At 37.7% G+C, this 17913-nt stretch overlaps 1 protein-coding gene across 1 annotated transcript in view; it reads left to right on the top strand.

The window, feature by feature from the left end:
* The window catches only part of FMN2 (formin 2), a 368626-nt gene that overhangs the window by 136577 nt on the left and 214136 nt on the right, over positions 1 to 17913 (top strand). The gene's annotated exons all lie outside the window — the stretch shown is intronic.

Genomic DNA, 17913 nt, shown 5'->3' with positions numbered 1-17913 from the left:
AGGGAAGAAATTTATATTTTTCTTACAGAATAGAAGGAGATATTTGTGTAAGAAGGTTTTTTGGTACTTGGTTGTATTATCCATTTATTATTTACTTCTTTACTTTTTGACCTGATTTCTTCTTCATGGATTTACCAATACTGCTTTCTGATCCCTACTCAAAGAGCAAATAGAAGAGCATCATTGTGTGCTTTTCAATGGTAGTTCAGAATTATGTTCTGTGGTTCCCCTCTACCCCGCCCCCCACAGCCCCTTCCCAACTGGCTTATAGAGGGAAAGATAGTTGTTAGACATTTATTTTGCACTTGTGGTAAAGAGAATAACATATAGCAAGAGCATGTAACCAGATTCTGCTACTTCATAATTACCAAATTCATTACCTTAGGCAAGTTTCCTAAACACTGTATCTTAGTTTGCTCATATGCTAAATGTTGATAAGAGCATCTACAGCATAGGATTATTTGTAATATTATACAAGAATGCATCTTGAATGCACTAAGAACTATATTCATATTGCAATGCCTTTCATGGCATAGGTGAGGTCTAGTATTATTATTATCATTTTTATTACTACATGTAGTTATCTTCCTTATGAGTTCAGTTTTACAGATACAAATGGCTAGAGTGTCTGAGGTTTTACACCAGCTCCTTGCACAAAGTCCTGCAAGGAAAAGCTCATGCTCACAAGAGGAAGTTTCCTTTTTCTCGTTTCAGTCTTTGGAAGGATGCATTGTTTCTCTTTAAAACATTTCCCTCTGTTTCCCAACCCCTCTCTTCATGCGCTTGTCATCTTAAATAAAATGTAAGGGGATTGGGAAGATCAGCTTTCTCATGAAAGTTTTCTCAGAAAGAGTTCAGTATGATGATGATCTCTCCATTTGGTTCTCTGAGAGCGCTTTGTGGTTGTCACACAGAACATACCTTATTAAGGACCTCCAAAGACTGGAATAAAAAGTGTAGGCTGTAAGCACATGGTGAACTTTGATGAACTTTGTGCAGAGACCTGAATTGAACTCTTTGATCCACTGGAACAGTGTCCCCACTGCCTGGGGGCCAACATTCAGTCTTGCATAAATCCTTTCAATGTCCTATAATTAGAAAACATCACTTTGTGGCCTCTCGGTGAATGGACTCCCTAAAAGAATAACAAATGAAAGAGGATGAGAGAAATATTCCAGTTAGGGTTTGTAATAACACAAAGTGAATTTAGGCAAAGTTCCATAATGTACAGATCTGTAGCAAATCAAGGGACTTTACATGATCTCACTTGAGAATACAGCAGACAATAAACATTATATTTGGGTTTAGAAGTGAAAATACATAAATTAGTGATCTCATTATATACTCACTTCTAGTTGTTTAAATTAAAAATTACTTGTTGGTAGGTGTGTTAGTCCAGATAGACTAGAGAAATCTAGAGAAACAAATTCAGAGAGACTCATCTGTGTATAAGAAAGAGCTTTATATACAAGAGCAATTGAATATTGAGAAAACATTCCAGCCCAGTTCAGATCAAGTCCATAAGGCCGATATTAGCTCATAGGTCTGATACCAATCTATAAAGTCCTCTTCAGAATCATGAAACACATGCAATGACACCGAATGCAGGAAGATCACAGGCCAGTGGGTAGAAAGTCTTGTGAATCCAGAGGCAGTATAAGCATCTCAGCACTGGTAGGGGTCTCCATGTGGCTCCTTCAGCTCCAGGGTTTTAGCGTAGCTCCATGTATCTTGTCTGCACAATGTCTTTCAGAGAGTCAGTGTGTATCAGCCTCATGTATCTTGTCTGCACAATGTCTTTCAGAGAGTCAATGTGTATCAGCCTCCAGTGAGCTATTTATCTCCTTAGTGTCTCCAATTGAGGTCATCAAGCTGCCACCTGATTGACAGGCTAAACCCCAGCCTTCACTCTTAAGTCTCAAATTGACATCAGATTATGTAACTACCACAGTAGGAAATAAATAAATACAGTAGGAAATAAATACAATAGAATTAGTTAATTTTATTGATAATATTTTGAATAGTTATTCATATCTTACATTTGCTATCATTGATTCTATTCTAATATTTTTTTAATTTTGCCTTGGTTTCAATCTTTTAAATAGAGCATTTATATTATAAATTTATATTAAATTTATATTAAAATTTCATAATGTTTTCTGTTTTATATCAGTTGAATTTTATATTATTTGTTTCGTATACTGGAGCAGCAATTAAGTGAAAATGGATTGGCAATCATCTGAATTTTTAGTTTCATAAAATGTGATAATTGGATTTAAGATTGTAGGTATGTAACGTAGTTTTGATTTTCTTCATATTTTATGTAGTTTGCAAAATGCTAGAGAACGTAAATTTTAATGCACTGATTTTTTTCCTTTTAAAATATACTTACTAGTGGAGGATGCTGATGGAAGTAGACAATAATTTGACATAGTGACTTGTGTTTCTCTAATAGATTTGTTATAAGCTCATCTGTATAGCAGTAGTTTGGGAAGGAGAGTTTAACTGTTCTTGTTGTGACTCTATGGCATTCACTTATAAAGACATTTTTAGAAAGTAATCTCATTCCTAGAGAATCACACTACTTCTCTTTTTGTCAGGCATTTCATTATGCAAATGAGAATGATAGAAACCTTGCATGGAGTTTTTCTAAAGCATTTTACTTTCAAAGCTTGATAATATAATTTTTAACAGTAAGGTTATTTGCAGTGTACTTGACAACTGCTGGTTATACTTGTGCTGTGACTTCATAGTTAGAATAAATATTTATGATATTCTCCTTTAATTTCTTCCATTTGAAGACCAGACTTATTTACTTTTCCTTGAAAACTGAGAACTATTGTTTTTACTTTATTGTTTTATTTCATCTCTTTCTAATATTTATTATAATTTCCATATTCAGCCAATTCAGATTCACAGCACTGCTGCTTCTCCCATCATTATATATCTCTGCAATTTCTCGTGGTCGCTTGTGAAAAAGACTGTCTTTTCCAACATGAAGGGATTATGTTGAAGCGATAACTCCAGACAACCCAAATCACTGCTCTCCTTTCATCCTGACTTATGACGACCCTACCCTGACTCATAATGGCCCTCTAGGACAAGGTTGCACTGCCCCTCCAGATTTCCAAAGCTGGAAATCTATGCCAGAGTAGACAGCCTCAGCTTCATCTTTCCTCTGTGTAGAAGTTAGTAGTTTCAAACTGGTGAACTTGCACTTAGCAGCCCAGTGGTAACCCACTATGCCACAATTCCAGTGTCTTCAACAAGTCATATTTTGCTCCCATCTTGGCTCTCTGCATAATTAGCTTTGTTTCCACAGATGGGCCAACAATATTCAAATCTTTCTTCTAAATGGTCTCTCCTGGGAGAATAAGGCAAAGTGGAAAGAAATTACATAGCAATAAACCTCAAAAACAACATTGATAGGAAGCAACCTTTCCGTATAAAGTAAATTGTGTGAAGGCTTCATTGGTACAAGGCAGAAAACTATTGAAAAAGGAAAACACAATATTTTCCATTACCATGAATGATGGAAAAGTGATAATACTATGAGATGTCAAAGGAGGAAACCTGGAAGGTCTGGAAAGTCAGAGGAGACCTTTGAGCCCTGGCCTCATAGGCTTCAGTCTTGTTTTCGTCCTGTCTTCCCTTTAGTTGTGTCCCTACATCCATCTACATGATCGCTTCCTCCCTGGGGTTCTGGAGCATTTCATTTCTGGCATTTGAATTACCTGTGCATTGTAATTGATCTGTTTATATATGTGAGAGGGACTTTGAAAAGTTTTTGGAAAAATGAAATTAAAAGATACATAAGAATATAAACTTCTTTTCCCCTCACATAAGCCCCATCAAGGTCAACACAGTTTTGTAGTGATGACAAGAGCTATTAGGTCTGTCTCAACAAAACTGAATGTCTTGAGAGTTTAACCACATCAATGCAGCCTTCTTCCATCTAAGTAAGCCCTATCATAAATTTGCTGTTTGTTTGTTCCTACAACTCATATTACTCTGATAGGGATTATTTTCTAACTAATGTCTTATTTTTCTTATTGCCCTTAACTAATTCCTGTCCAGATATATTATAAGAAGATAATATGAGCGAAAACACTTTTAAATTTCAAATTTACTTTTTAATGTGCACTTTCCATGATTTTTAAAAGATGCCTTTTATCTGTCTTCCATGTATTCTTAGAACATTTTAAGTTTCATTAACTTATATGTCAGAGAGACACCAAAAATAGTATCACCAAATAGATTTATTGCAAGTCTCTGTGATTTGAGTTGGGCCAAATTATCCCGAAGGAAGATGCTCTGTGTATAGAGATGCATTCTTGTTGGGTCATCTCCCTAGGATCACTGTAATGTCCTCCTTGGTGGATTTGAATTGTTGACCATCTGAGTAACAGTCTATTGGTGTAAGTGTTGGCAATTCATTTAGCCAACACGTCAGTGTTCTGAAATTTCTAAGTAAAATGTTTCTGTCATGTTTCTGCCATGATTGCCCAGGTTGTTACTCTTCACAGGAGCGGATATCTTCCATGACCTCCTGGGCAATCCTAGAGGGTTGATATGAGTTCAAATTGATGTGATGACTGTGGGTTTGGTTTGGATTCTTGTTCCAAAGAGGAGTCCTGGTGGTGCAGTGGTTAAAAGTGCTGGGTTGATAATCAATATGTTAGCAGGAAAAATATGAGGTACTCCATATCTGTAAATATTTTAGCCCTGAAAATTCAAAAAACAGCTCTATTCCATCTTTAAGGATAGTATATGTCAGAACTGACTGAGAAATAGTGGGTGTGGCTTTTGGTTTTGTTTTAAAAAGTATCTGAGCACCTTAGAAGTATCCAGGGTACACAAAGAATGATAAGACAAATGGGCCAAACTGAAAGGAATTTAGAGTGAAAGAGTACAATGAAACTGAACTAAGGTAGTAGATTGAACTGTATTTCAGAGGGGCTTATAGTTTTTAAAGGCAATTGGAAAGTTATTTTTGAGATTCAAAGCAGAAAGGGAAATGTGAACATTTATAGATTTCATGGAATATAAGATTAAATAAGCTTAAACAAGGCCTTATAACTAAAAGTAATTGCTCAAAGACACAAAACTTTTCTGTCCTGTAAAATAAAAGAGTGGTTTCTAATTATTCCTAGTAAATAGATTCTTGAGATGATGGAAATACATTGTCAACAACTCATTCCCAGGTTTTGTCTAACTTATTTAGCATATATTCATCTGAAGTAATACAAACCAATAAGAAGTTTATAGCATTACATTTATATAATCTTCTCATGTATCAAGGTCTTTCTAACAATGTCTCCAACAGATAATTCTATACTTTCTTTTTCAAAATTGGCTAGCAATCTTCCTCACATATACTAGCTGATGCCTGTAATGTTTATTTATTTCATAGGGAATTAGCAGAATTTAGGGTTTGATATGTTGACTGAAGCAAATGTTACCTCAAAATTAAAAACATTTACTTATTAAGCAACCAAACATAAGTCATGGTGTTTAAATGAAGTTTAACGGTTTCTTTCAATGAAATTGATTGGGTTTGGATAAAATGAATTCAGGAAGCTGTAATGTGATAATTTTATAGAATTTACTTTATTTATTAAATCTACTTTTTACTAAAAATGTATGAGCATAAAATTATTTAGAGACTAAATTCATTTTTACAGTTCTTATAACAATCTATAAATCAATTGTATCAAGTACATTTATACATATGTTGCCATTATCATTTCCAAAATATTTTTTTCTACTTGAACCCTTGGTATCAGTTCCTCTTTGTTCCCCTCCCTTTCCCATCCTCTCACCCTTATGAACCCTTGATAATTCATAAATTAGTTTTATTTTCATATTTACACCATCCACTGTCTCCTTTTACCCATGTTTATGTTGTTTGTCCCCCTGGGGTGGGGGTGCAGGTATTGCAATCTGATCCCCCTTTCTCCTTCCACCTTCCCCCTACTCTCATGGTATTTCTACTCCCATTATTGTTCCTGAGGGGTGTATCTGTCCTGGATTTTGTGTGTCAAGAGCTCTTATCTGACCAGTGTACATGCTCTTGTTTAGCCGGATTTGTAAGGTACAACTGGGATCATGGTAGTGGCCGGAAGGAAGCATTAAAGAATGAAAGAAATGTCGCGTGTTTTGTAGGTGCTATACTGCACCCTGGCTGGCTCATCCCTTCTTTTTGACCCTTCTGTGAGGGGATTCCAATTGCCTACTGATGGGCTTTGAGTTTCCATTCTGACCTCCCTTATTTGCATCAAAATGGTTGTTTGTTTGGTGTCTTCTGATGTCTGATACCTGTGATCACAAGGGTGGTGTGCTTCTTCTAGGTGGGCTTTGTTGCTTCTTTGCCAGATGGCCACTGCTTGTTTAACTTCAAGCCTTTAAGAACCCAGACACTCTATCTTCGAATAGACAGGCACTGTCAGCTTTCTTTACCACATTAACGTATACACCCATTTGGTCTTGAGCGATCATTGTCAGATGGGTGAGCCTCACAGAATGCCTGGTTATTAGAACAAAGTGTTCTTGCATTGAGGGAGGACTTGAGTAGAGACCCAATGTACATCTGCTAACTTAATACTTAGCCTATAAATCGATGCACATAGACCTATAACCCTATCTGTCCAGGAAGAGAGACCCTCATAAATCATCAGATGTCCGATAGGCGTAATTGTGCAGCGATAATAAATAAAGATTATAGTAAAGTCATGGAGAACATGAGAGATAGAAGAGAGTGAAATAATGGAGTCAGACACATTCAAAGTAGCATGCTAACCTAAGCCCTGCTTAGTGGTCCACATGGAGAGAGCCGGAGAGAGAGACGTTTATTGCTAACCAAGTCTTATGTCTACTTAGAGGGTATGATACAGGTAACCACACACACCACAGGAAGAGCTGTACAATAGGGGGATATATAATACACAATAGTGCTACAGGAAATGGATGAGCTAGGGGTGTACACATGATAGGAAGGGGTGGGACTAGGGGTATACATGTGACAAGATGGGCAGACCCTAGATTCATGATGGAGGCCTAATCTTGGTCACCTTTGTGGGCTTGACCTCCCTGGGCTCTCCTTTAGAGAAACAACTTACTACTATCCTTATCAGAAGGGAGTGGGCCCTACTTATTATCAGATAAACAGTGGTGTCTGATTATTCTGAATGGCTGATAAACCTTAGGGAATAACTCCTGACTGACTTCTGTTTACCTCCAAGTGTATAGTCATTTACCATGTGTAGCAAGCAGCGAGGTTTGGCATATATTTGGGGTGACAACTTGAGAGAAATCTGTTTCCCCACACCTATCGTTATACATTAATATATACACATGTGTACATGTCTATGTTTATACCTATATAAATGTGGTTTTGCCTCCTAATTCTTCCTTCTATTTACTTTTACTTTTCTCCTGCCCCACTATCATGTTCAGCCTCTCTGAACTTCCTCTAGTCTACATTGTACTTGATCAAACCCCACCAGACATTCCATGCCCGTCTTGCCATTGATTTTAGATCTTTTGTTGTTCCCTTGTCCCTGAGTTTGTTGCCCCCATCCCCTTTTCCCCATCTCCTCCTCTATCCTGGTCCCATTGTTTTCTCTGGGGGATTGTTTTTCCTATCTTATATAGACATGAAGCAATTCATTTTTAAAAGATATATTTCATATATTTTAAAACGGCGATTGAATACATTTTCTGTTCTTAGTGGAGAGACATATCATTGCCTTAGTACCTTCACTACATAAACATAAAACTCATTCAGTTTTTGTTTCAGAAATGAGAGATTTATTTTGAGATGATTAAGAGATTAGTTGCGAAACACATTTGTAATGATAGGGAGCCCCAAATTTAAGATTATATTCAGAATTTTGTGAGCTAATTTTAAAATACAAAACATTAAAAATATATATTAAATAATTTTATTGGGGGCTCTTACTTCTCTTATCACAATCCATACATTCATCCAGTGTGTCAAGCACTCTTGCCCATATGCTATCATCATCATTTTCAAAGCATTCTCTTCCCACTTGAGCCCCTGATATCAGCTCCTCATTTCTTCCCCCTCTCTCCCCCACCTGCCCTCCCTCACAGACCCTTGATAAGTTGTAGATTATTATTTTCATATCTTCCATTGCCCCTCACCCACTTTTCCATTGTTCATTCCCCTGGGAGGGGGTTATAATTGCTCTTTCTCCCCCCACCCTCCCCTAATCTTCCTGGTATCTCTATTCTCATTGTTAGCACTGGGGGGTTTATCTATCCTGGGTTCCCTGTGTTTCCGGCTCTTGTCTATAGCAATGTGCATGTTATTGACTAATCTGATTTCTGAGGTAGAATTGAGGTCATGATAATGGGGAGAAGGAAGCACCAAAGAACAAGAGAAAAGTTGTGTGTTTCATCAGCAATATTCTGAACCCTGACCAGCTCATTTCCTGACTGTGACCCCTCTGTAGGGGGATGACCAATTGTCTACAGATGGGCATTGGGCCTCCGCTCCATTCTCCCCCACCCCTCCCCTTTCACCTTGGGTATGATTTTGTTCTGGTTATTAGATGCCTAGTACCTGATTCCATCAACACCTCATGATCACACAGGCTGGCGTGCTTCTTCCGTGTGGACTTTGTTGCTTCTCAGTTAGATGGCCACTTGTTTATTTTCAAGGCATTATGACCCCAGACGCTATATATTTTGGTAGCTGAGCACCATCAGCTTTCTTCACCATTTACGTATGCACCCATTTTGTCTTCAGCTATTGTTTTGGGTAGGTGAGCATTACAAAATGCCAGATTGTTAGAACAAAGTGTTTTTGTGTTGAGTATTTGAGTCAAGGCCCAGTGCCCATCTGCAACCTTAATTATTAACATATAGATATGAGCACATAGTTCAATTCCCTTCTCATTTTATATATATGTTCCCTTGTTCCTGGGTTGGTTCCCCTCCTCCTCCTTCCTTTCTCCCCCCTCCCTTTCCCCATATCCCCCAGAACCATTGGTCCTATTCTTTTCATCACTGAATTGTTTATCCCACCTATCTTATCCAGATAGACATACAGACACATTAATAAGCCCAAAACCTGGCAAAGACAAATAAAACAACAAAGTAAGTTAAGACCAAAACAATAACAACAACAACAGAAAACCACTGACAAATGTGGAAAAGCCTATAAATATTTCAAGGTCTGTTTGTTGGCCTTTACGAGTGTTTTCCATTTAAGTCTGATGGGGTCCCACACTCTGTCTACAAAGTCTATTTTTGGTATTCCCTGGGGATTTCATCACTTTGTTCCCCTTGCTGCTCTGTTGCATGCCCTTAGTGTTTCACCAAGCATGAAGGGGTAAGATTGTGCACAATTCGTGCATGCTGTCTCCAGTATTGTCCACAGCAGCACTATGGTTTAGTGAGGGACACTGTGTCTCATGATGGGGCCAGCCCCATGGTTCTCTCTGTGCATTGTCTGCTCTGTGCAGGAATATCGACCTCGTGGCTTGTTGCACCAGGATGACCTCTTCGCCCTCTCCATCCCTTTTTGTTTCTCCCATGTGCTCTAATCACAGAAGCCCCCTCCCCAAACTCTAGCCCAGTGCCATCCTCTGAAGTGCATTCTTCTGCGGGGTGGGGAGGTGAGGAGGGGAGTTGTCCACATAGTTGGGTTTAGGGCTGACCCCACAGACCTCTCTATTGGTTTCCTAATACATGCCTGTATGTTGTGTTCACATCTTGACGCATCAGGTTGAAGCCTGGTCTCTCTCTTCCTCTCCTGTGGAGATATAAACAATACTTCCCCTTGGGTGGGTTAGTGCCCTGCTCCCAGCTACCCATGTCTTTTTGTCTTTTTGTCCCTCTTTCTTTTCCCCTCTTATTGGGTGCCATATGAAAAAACATTTAAAGCTTTTCAGTCATGTATTCTTTTTTTTTGCTTCTTGATAGTTTTTTTAAAGTCTATTTCATCAATTCTAAAGAGAAGGTAATGAAGAATTTAGCATTTTTAAATGAAACCGTGGTAGAATTCTATACTTAAAACAGATTTAACATTTCACACGATTCAATGGTTTAAACATATTAAATGAACTGTGTAATCAACACCACAATCAATTTCAGAGCATTCTCTTCTTTCTTGTATTCATTACTATTAGCTCCCATTTCCCCTACCCTCCCTTGCCATAATCCCAAGAAACTATTAATCCAATGACTGTCTTTGCAAATTTACCTATCCTGGATTTCATATAAATAGCAACATGCAAAACAAATGGGGGAAAACAACCCCAAACTAAGAAAACTAACAAAATAACACATAGAAAACCTCAGTTGAAGTGGTAACAGAAAAGAATGTTTAACATGAGGACAAATTGAAAATGAGTTGAAACGGAGAACAAATGATCAGGTGTTCATTTTAACCTGACTACATTTGGATTAGTCCACTTCCCAGTGTACTGTCGGATAGCAAACATATAACATCCCTGGTCACCAGAGGCTTAATCCACTGGCATCTACAGCCTTCTTCAAACCAGTGGCTCAGAATTTAAATTTTAATAGTATTTTCTCTGCAGGTTTGGGATTTTAACTATTTACAAACATTCTATCACACAGGATGGTGTTTTTATTCTATGTGTACTTAGCTGACACCTCACTTAGATGGCTGCTTGCTCTAACACGAGCCTTTAAAACCCCAGATACTTTTTTTTCTGATAGCTGGACACCATCTGATCTCTCCACATTTTGCTATACCATCTATATCTTTAGTAATCTCTTCATGAGGGTAATTAGCAAATGGGGTATGTCATAAGAACTAATTGCTAGATTGGGGCTAGAATTAAGTGCAAACTCAACATCCATTCATGTTTCTATGATTTGTACCTATCTCTGGTCTTGACTCTATTTACACAAATAATGAGAATTGGAGATAGAGAAAACTTGTGAATAATGCTCATTCACAAAAATAGGGCCATGCGTGCTTCACTAATAGATGTCATAAGAAAGCAAAGCGAATGAAAATAGCAAATATATAGTCATCTTGAGCCATCATCCACTGGGCCCCTCAAAGTTAGAGATACAAACCAAAGTCCAATGATGTTCAAATACTTAACCTGGGAATAGAAGTTATTTGCTGTTTCTGAAATTAGGATGTTTTTGCTTTAAATTCAAGGGGATATTCCATTCCTTATATCTACCGGTGAGCTTAAAGTAAAGTTACTTAGGGGGGTTCCAAATCAGAAGGGTCTGGGGTGACCTATGATGGAGGTTGTGCTCCTTGATAGGACGTAAAGTCCTAGTTGTCTACGGTATGTGGCCTGGGTCACCAAGGCCTGCATGTAAACTAGGTGACGAGTGCCCAAGCAAGAACGTAATACTGGGAGTATGCTCCCCATGGTGGGGGGGTGGGGTGTATAAGTAATGGAAAACATATTTCCCCATGGCCATTTGCATCATCAGGCTTACCCATCAGCACAGGCATAACCATCTTCTCAAGACAGACCTGCCTACCCTCCAATGACTCTGAACTTGAATTTCCATGAAGGCTCCCTGAGCACCTGTGTTGGAGAGTCTGTTGATTTGAGGTGACTGTGGTACAATGCTATATGTCAGGAGGTGATTGATTTTCTTCCTCTAACCTTAACAAAAACTGACCACAACTGAGGTGAGGCCTCTGTTATTGATTAATGTAAATGATTACTAATTGTACAAGAAGAGAGTGATTTATGGATCATGAGCATTACCTTATTGTTTGGGAGATCAGATTAGAATCTATAACCTGAAACCAGATGGATTCCTTTGACTTAGTGTTTATTCTTCTATTAGTAAGAGCATACAACATTTGTCCTTTGTGACTAATAAAGGTAACTCAGCATAGTGGCATCCAGGGCCATACATGTCATGTTCATTTTTATGGATGCATAGTATATTTGTGATCCGTTTATTTATCCATTCTACTGAGAGGCATTTGGGATATTTCCAGCCTCTTGCTGTTGTGACCTGTCCTACAACGAACTTGGAGAGTGTACATTTGTTTGTGGTCTACTCTTGCTGCTTTGGAGTATTTGCGGAAGAACCGCTGAACCCTGTGGTATTTCTATTCTCGGGTGTCCTCAGTGGTTATACCTGTCACAAGCCCACGTCGGTGTATAAGACTTCCAGTCTCTCCATCCCCTCCCTAGCATTTGTTGTTCTCTGTTTAGTTTTTTCATTGGGCCATTGTCGTTAGTGTAAGGTGATATCATTATTTTCATTTGCATCTCACGGATGATTAGTGACGATGAGCATTTTTTTTCATGTGTTAGCCATTTGTGAGTCATTTTTGGTGACCTGTCGTTTTGGTGAACTGTCTGTTTATGCCTTGTAATGGAAATTTTTCTTTATTGAACTGTTGCAGAATTCGAGATATTCTAGTAATTAGTACCTGGACTGTGTGTTTTACTACAGATGTTTTCTTTAGTGGGCTCTCTTTTCGTTTTTTGATTAAGTCTTTTAATGTACACACGTATTTTATTTTTAGTAAGTGCCAGGATTCTTTTTGTCTCCCACTGTGTGTGCTTCCTTTATTAGCTATAGTAGTGCACATATGGCTTGCAGTAGTGTCCTCACTTTTTCCCTAATTTTCTCATTGGTAATCCTTATAGTTCTGGGGTTTACATTTAACTCTCTCCATGTTGACTTAGTTTTTGTGAATGGTGCAAGATATGAGTCTGGTTTCATCCTTTTACAGACAGAGATCCAATTTTTTCAGCACCGTTGGTGAAGATAATTTAGATTTTTTTTTTCTGTTCCTTTGGTCTGTGTATGTATCATTGTCTATAACAAGGCTGTTTTGACTACTATGACTGTAAATAAATTTTGAGTTTGGGTTGTGTGAGGTCTCCTACTTTGCTCTTCTTTTTCCTTTCAAACCATTTATTAGAAGCTAATTCAGACATCATATCATTCCGTAGTTTAATCACATCAAATAGCTTTGTACAATTGCTGCAACAATCAGTTGCAAAACATTCTTCTTCTTTGTAAAGAGGGCTTTGCATAGCCTAGGTCTCTGCCCTTTCCTTATGAGGCTGATAATTAGCAGTCCCATTTTCTTTAAACAAGCAAAAAGCACATCAATGGGAATGAGGGGGAGGGCAAAGTCTATCAGTAGTCAATTGACCACCCTCTGTCAGAAGGGGGCAAGGAAGAGAAGAGCCAGTCAGGGTGCTGTACAGCACCAACAAAACACACAGCCTTCCTCTAGTTCTTTAATGCTTCCTTCCCCACCCCTACTACCATGACCCCAATTCTATCAATCTGGCTGGACCAGAACATGTATACTGTACAGATAAGAGATCACAACACAGGGAATCCAGAGCAGATAAACCCCTCAGGACCAATAAGAGGAGCAGCAATACTAGGCGTGTAAGGGGGAGGTGGAGGCAGTAAGGGGGAACCGATCACAATGATCAGCATATGACCCCCCTCCCAGGGGGACGGACAGCAGAAAAGTGGGTGAAATGAGAAAGCGGTAGGTGTAAGACATGAAAAAAAAAGAATAATTTATAATTTATCAAGGGGACATGAGGGAGGGAGGGTGGAGAAAGGAGGGGGAAAATGAGAAGCTGATGCCAGGGGCTCAAGTAGAAAGAAAATGTTTTGAAAAAGATGATGACAACATATGTACAGATGTGTTTGACATAATGGATATATGTATGAATTATGATAAGAGCTGTAAGGGCCCTTAATAAAATAAAATTTTTAAAGTTCATGAGAAAAACATGGAGTCTTTGAGAATAATTTTTAATTGTTATTTGGAGCCAAATGTTTCAATTGTGATATAAATATGTAATAAATACTTGCTAATTCAACAAAAAAAATTAAGTTGGGATTTGTGTTGGAATTGCGTTATATTTATAGACTTCTTTAGGTAATTTCGACAGTTTTGCAATATTAAGCCTTCCAATCCATGAATATGGAATATTATTCCATTTGTATAGGTATTTTTTTATTTCTGGTAAAAGTTTTCTGTAGTTTTCTTTGTACAGGTCTTTTGTTTCTTTGGTCAGGATTATTTCTAGATATTTCATCTTTTATGTGGCTATTGTGAATGGTATTTTTTCGTGATATTCTTTTTGATATATCTTCATTGGTATATAGGAATCCAGATGATTTTTGCTTATTAATCTTTTATCCTGTGACCTTACCAAATACCTTGATTATTTTTTTATCAATCATTGTATTGGGGCTCATGCAACTCTTATCACAATCCATACATACATCAATTGTGCCAAGAACACTTATACATTCGTTGCCCTCACATTCTCAAAATTTGCCTTCTGCTTGGGTTCCTGGAATCAGCTGATTTTCATTTTTTGCCTCCCTCTCCCTCCCCACTCCCCCTCCTTCATGAACCCTTAATAATTTATAAATTATTATTTTATCTTATCTTACACTGCCCGGCGTCTCCCTTCACCCACTCTCCTGTGCCCATCCCCGAGATCGGTTCCCACCTTGATTATTTTTAACAATCATTTTGCGGAGCATTGTGGGGTTTTCTACATATAAAATCATGTCATCTGTAAATAGTGAGCGCTTCACTTCTGTAACCACGTGTGCCCCTTGGCTTCTTTTCGTTGTCTAATTGTCCTGGCTGAGGCTTCCAGCACACTGTTGAATGCACATGGGTATCAGTTTCTGGTCCACATTCTCAGGGGTAAAGTTTTCATTTCATTGGTTGGGAACATGTTGGTCCTTGTTTTTTCATATGTGGCCTTTATTATTTTGAGGAATTTCTTTTTAATTCCTATTTTGTTGAGGGAGTGATTTTGTTTGCTTGTAACCAGAAATGCATGTTGTATATTGTCGGATGCCTTTCCTTCATCTATTGATATGATCATATTCTGTTTTTCATTTATATGAAAGATTATATCAATTACTTTTTTTATGTTGAACCATCCTTGATCCCTAGTATGAATCCCACTTGGTCGTGGTCAGTTATGGTGGATATGTTGTTGCGTTCTATTGACAAGGATTGTGTTAAGAGTTTTTGTGTCTGTGCCCATGGGGGACCGTCGTTGGCAGTTTCTCTGCGGGCCGTTACTTGGCTTGGGCATCAGGGTTATGTTCACGTCACAGAATGAGTTGGCGAGTTTGCCGTCCCTTTCTATGTTCTGGAACAATCTGTAGAATTGGTGACAGTTTTTCACTGAATTCTCCTTTGAAGCCATCCGGTCCCGTGCTTCTATAGGTGGGACTGTTTAGATGGTCCTCTCTGTTCTTTCTTTAGTTGTGGATCTGTCGAGGTTTTCAACACCCATGTGCCTTACTTTAGGAGATGGTGCATTCCTAGGTATTTATGTAATTCTTCTGAGTTGATAGAGTTTTTGAATACAGTCTTTCATAATAATGTGTTATTTTTAACAGCCTTAGTGACATAGTTAACAAACTATTGCACAATAGTTTAAACATTCAAAAGAGTTGTGCACTCATACTTCAATCAATTTCAGAACATTTTTTTCTTTCTTGTACTTGTGATTAGCTCCCCATTTCCCCAGACCCCATAAAACTGTTCATCCAGTTATGTCATTATAAATTTACCTAGCCTGGAATTCATATAAAGGAAAATAGACAACACAAATCAAACCAATCCTCCACCCCAAAAGCAGTAACAAAATAAAACAGAAAAACCTCCATTGAAAGCATACATCAAACTTTCTCAAGAGTTGCCAACTGTTTCCTAGAAACAGTTTCACATAAGCTTACATGTACAATATCAGTGGAAAAAGGTTTCAAGTTCTCCACAGTCTTGCTAATACATTTTATGATCTGTGTCTTTATTAGTAGTTATGAAGTGATAACTTGTAGTAGCTTTTCATATATCACACAATTTAATTGTTCAGTCATATGAAGATTTATGCAATTAATCCCACAATCAATTTCAGAACATTTTCTTCCGATACTCATTGTTAGCTCGCTATTTCTCCCCATCCTCCCCTGGAAGTCCCCTATTCAGTTACTGCTTCTATAGATCTATTTATCTTGGATTTCTTATACAAAAAAATTATACAAATTACACAATCTTACAAAGCAAGCAAGCAACGAAACAAACAGAAACACCAACAATGACTAGAGAAAATATATAAAAATCTCAATCAGAGAAAGTAGAAAATATTGAAATAGTCAATAGTTTTTAAATGGCTCAAAAGGTAGTTCCAATAATAGGGTATTCCACTGTAACCTAACTACATCTGCCAATTCAATGTCTAGCAATTTGAGGGCCTCTTTTGTAGTGTATTCCATTACATGTGGTTGAATTCTGGTTGTTTATGCTTGCTTTTCTTAATTTTACATTTTGTGTGCTACAGTTGATTGCTGTTTCTGTCACAACCTGGTCCTGCAATTAGTGGTGTATAGGTCTGTGTAGGATTAGTTGATTCTAATTAGCGAAGTGGAGAGAGTCTACTATGAGGTGCAAACTATACAATGCAGAAACAGAAACAGCAAGAAATATGGCTAAGCCGGAAATGTGGTGGGAAAGAAGAAAGAATAAAATTGAAGTTATAATAATCATAATAACGGGCCATCTGAATAGACCAAAATGCCACTACTGCTTCCTCCTCCTCCACCACTGCCTTCTTCCTTCTCTCTTTCCTCCTCCTCCAGCTTTTTGCCTCCTTCTCCTCTTCCTCTCTCTTGGGTAGAAGGCAGTTTTTGAAGTGCTCAGAAGAGCTGTGTTGACAATGCCTTCCATTGGAATGTGCATTAGAGGGGGTTGCTTTCCATGACTGAGTTCTAAGAAGGTTAGAAACATGGCTTCTCAAATGCACTTGCTCTGTCACCATGGACTTGAGCTGTCATTCTTGGTGTGCCATTTTCTATTCACTCCCCACATACCACCTTTTGCTATTTCTTAATGCTTTTCCTAACTCTCCGTCCTGGACATTTCTTGTCTGTTTTTCATTCTATTATGTATTTATTATCAATATTTATATTTTATCTCTGTCTTATTACTTATTTTCCCTTTTGTGTTTCAGTACAATTAATTTGTATTTCCCATTCGTCTTAAACTCTTCAACTTCTATACGTGAAACTGTGCTTTTGAAGATAACATATTGGCGTATACATTTCTCTTAGTCTAAGAGTATTAGAGACCATAACAAGCTAACTGAAGGAAATGTAGAGTACAGTGAGGGGGCTGGGCCTAGGAGAGGGGGTGACTTCAATTCAGTAACCAATAAATTTGAGGTACACTGGAAATTTGTATTTAGAAATACAAAATAGCCAATGACAAACCTTTCTAGTTAGTTTTTTTTAATGAATCGTATGTGTTTTTATATATCATCAGAACCCAGAATTTTTCTTACTTCGGGACAATAGAAAAGATGAAGACTGCAAGGAAGGAAAAAAAGCAAACAGCACGAATTTCGGAATTTCTGAGCCATTCTCACACTCTTCCTGCTCTTTTTAAGCCAGGGCACTATTTTGGTTTTTGTGATTGGTAGGCTATAGAGATAATGAAAAATAGCAGAAAACAGGAATGTTTCCAGGTTTGGTTTTCCTCTTCATTATTAACTGCTAGCTAGCTTTGATGTTTAAAGTCTTTATTCACAATTGGCTCTATACTTGGTGTTACTTTGGAGAAGACATTTATCACTATAAGAAAAATCCCTTTCTATTTAGTTCAGTAATATGAATATTTGTTTGGAAATTGGTTTTGCTTCTAGGGCAATTTGTTATGTTCTATTGCCACTGAAGTAGCTAAGGGCAAGTTTTTATTTATGCATCCTTTAAAAACATTCTTATTTTTTCTGTCCTTTTCCAGAATACCTATCATTTACGATGCTCCTACTTTCATGGTTTCATCATTTTTTTTTCATCTTTCATTTGTTCCTTTACTTACTCCTACAATTATTTGAAGCATACATTACGTGCCTTTTA

This window comes from Tenrec ecaudatus, chromosome 8 (genome assembly GCF_050624435.1).
Source record: "Tenrec ecaudatus isolate mTenEca1 chromosome 8, mTenEca1.hap1, whole genome shotgun sequence".
NCBI classification, from domain to species: Eukaryota; Metazoa; Chordata; class Mammalia; order Afrosoricida; family Tenrecidae; genus Tenrec; species Tenrec ecaudatus.
The sequence above is the reverse complement of the archived record's forward strand: the minus strand, read 5'-3'. Positions and strand labels throughout refer to the sequence as shown.